This window comes from Pygocentrus nattereri, chromosome 16 (assembly GCF_015220715.1).
Source record: "Pygocentrus nattereri isolate fPygNat1 chromosome 16, fPygNat1.pri, whole genome shotgun sequence".
Classification (NCBI taxonomy): domain Eukaryota; kingdom Metazoa; phylum Chordata; class Actinopteri; order Characiformes; family Serrasalmidae; genus Pygocentrus; species Pygocentrus nattereri.
The window spans coordinates 4,171,269-4,173,768 of NC_051226.1; the positions used below are offsets into that span (position 1 = coordinate 4,171,269).

Below are 2,500 nucleotides of genomic sequence, written 5' to 3' on the forward strand. Positions count from 1 at the left end.
TTCTTTCTTTCTTTTTCTTTTTCTTTCTTTTTCTTTCTTTCTTTCTTTTTCTTTCTTTCTGTATTGCAATACTTCTTTCTTTCTTCGTTTGTGTTTTTCTTTCTTTCTTTAGTCTGAAAATGAATAACACTAGTTTATTCCACTCATCCTCGTAGACTGGCCGTTTGTTTTCGTTCTCTGGCCTGTTTGTCATGTTGTCTGTGAAGGGGAAGATGTGCAGCTCCACATCTGTAACTCTGCTTGCACAATTGTTTTTTAAGCTGTGAGGCCTCTTTAGTTGCGTTCTTTCCGCAGTTCCTCTGCATTTCCGGGGTGTGTGGAGTTTCTTTTCTTGTTAAGTCGAGGTTAAGCAAGCTTTTAATTTGACTCCTGGCAGCTCAAGCCCACAAACACGAGCCGTACTGTGAAATTAACAAAACGCCCAGAGCTCAAACGCCCAGACCGCTGAGCGTGAGCGGAAGTGAACTGTGGGTTGGAAAGTGAACTGCGTGATTTCTAGGCCACTCGTGATCGTTACTTTCTTACATATTTGCCAAATTTGAATGACGTGAGCAGGCAGCGATCATTTTTACATTAGTTACATTACAGCCAAAATGTGAATGGGCTTGATTTGAAATGATTTCACTGAGGTGCGTCTTTGGCCCCACAGGAACAGTGGAGGTTGTAACTCTGACATTTAGGGAGCAAAGCTGCGCCTGACTTCACCTGAAGACTTTACTCTAGCCAGTTTGGCTGCTTTAGGTTTGTGCTTTAACAGTTCAATTAAATTATCGATCGCACATATGACAGTCACCAGAGTGATGGGCTTAATGATTGGGCAGATTCTGGAGTAAATAAGGAGATTAGGTGGCTTCTGGAGCGAGGAGGCCGATCGGGCGGCTTCTGGAGCGAGGAGGCCGGCCGGGCGGCTTCTGGAGCGAGGAGGCCGGCCGGGCGGCTTCTGGAGCGAGGAGGCCGACCGGCCGGCTTCTGGAGCGAGGAGGCCGACCGGCCGGCTTCTGGAGCGAGGAGGCCGACCGGCCGGCTTCTGGAGCGAGGAGGCCGACCGGCCGGCTTCTGGAGCGAGGAGGCCGACCGGCCGGCTTCTGGAGCGAGGAGGCCGACCGGCCGGCTTCTGGAGCGAGGAGGCCGACCGGCCGGCTTCTGGAGCGAGGAGGCCGACCGGCCGGCTTCTGGAGCGAGGAGGCCGACCGGCCGGCTTCTGGAGCGAGGAGGCCGGCCGGGCGGCTTCTGGAGCGAGGAGGCCGGCCGGGCGGCTTCTGGAGCGAGGAGGCCCACCGGGCGGCTTCTGAAGCGAATGTTGCAACTCTCACTTCCTCCTAGAACAACCCACACCACAGATGAAGGGCCTCTGTAGCGTCTGTGATCAACAAGGGAGTGACATGGGTAACATGGGTTTCTAGCTGCTTAGAAATTAGGTCAGAACTTCCTGTGTGCAGAAAACGCTCTACTGGCTTATAAAACCTCCACCGTCCACACGGTGAACAGAGGACACGTTGTAGGCCCTAAATAATGATGTTACTTGTTCATTCAAATCTAACAGTCAAGTCAGATCATTTTTATTTATAAGATGAAAGTAAAAACATGACATTTGTTTGTAAAACATGTTAAATGAGTGCTATGAATTATTTGCCTAGTAGGAATTATTCAGTAAGCTCAGTGAATTGTTCAGTAATTGTGAATTGGTCATTGTTATGAATTTTCCAGTAACTGCTATGAATAATTCCACATCTGCTATGAATAATTCAACATCTGCTGTGAAACAAATGGGAAGCTATGTTTTGTGGTTGAGAGTGAGGGGCTGTGATGTGGACCCCACCCACAGACCCTTGTAGTTTAAGGGTGTTAATGATGGTGTTTACACTAGCGAGCATCAGCTGAACTTGGAGTAAAGATTTTCTTAGTCCCTGATACCTGGTGTTCCAGTTTTATGAAGCCTGATGTGCTGAGCTTGGCCTTGTGTTTGTGGTGAGTGTTTTTCCTTGCATGCGATGACGGTATCACTCGACACACCATGACTCGTCCTGTTTGTTTACAGTGTGCACTGATGCAGTGTCCCGTGGCTCATTGACAAGTAGCTGTGTTACAGGATGATTGTTATGGGGAAGTGAAAGGACGGTGTGAGACAACCTTGGTGCCTTGGGTAATTAAAGTGATAGTTTGGCAAAAAAAAGTTACAGTTGTCTATTTACTACAATTTTTATTCAGCCACACATTTGGTACTTTACACTGGGCCTATAAGTCTAATGTACTTAACACTGGGGCTACTAGGCCACTGTACTTTACACTTGGCCTACGAGTCTAGCTTACGTACTTTACAATGAGTCTATGAGGTTAATGTGCTTTACACTGGGCTTATGAGTCTAATGTACTTATCACTGGGTTTACGGGGCTAATGTACTTTACAGTCGGTCCATGGGGCTAATGTACTTTACACTGGGGCTACAAGGCTGATGTACTTAACACTGGGTTTACGGGGCTAATATACTTTACAGTGGGT

The 2,500-nt window shown here is 47.8% G+C and overlaps 1 protein-coding gene across 1 annotated transcript in view; it reads left to right on the forward strand.

Moving 5' to 3' along the window:
* The window catches only part of stk10 (serine/threonine kinase 10), a 108,831-nt gene that overhangs the window by 19,519 nt on the left and 86,812 nt on the right, over window positions 1-2,500 (forward strand). The window lies entirely within an intron of this gene.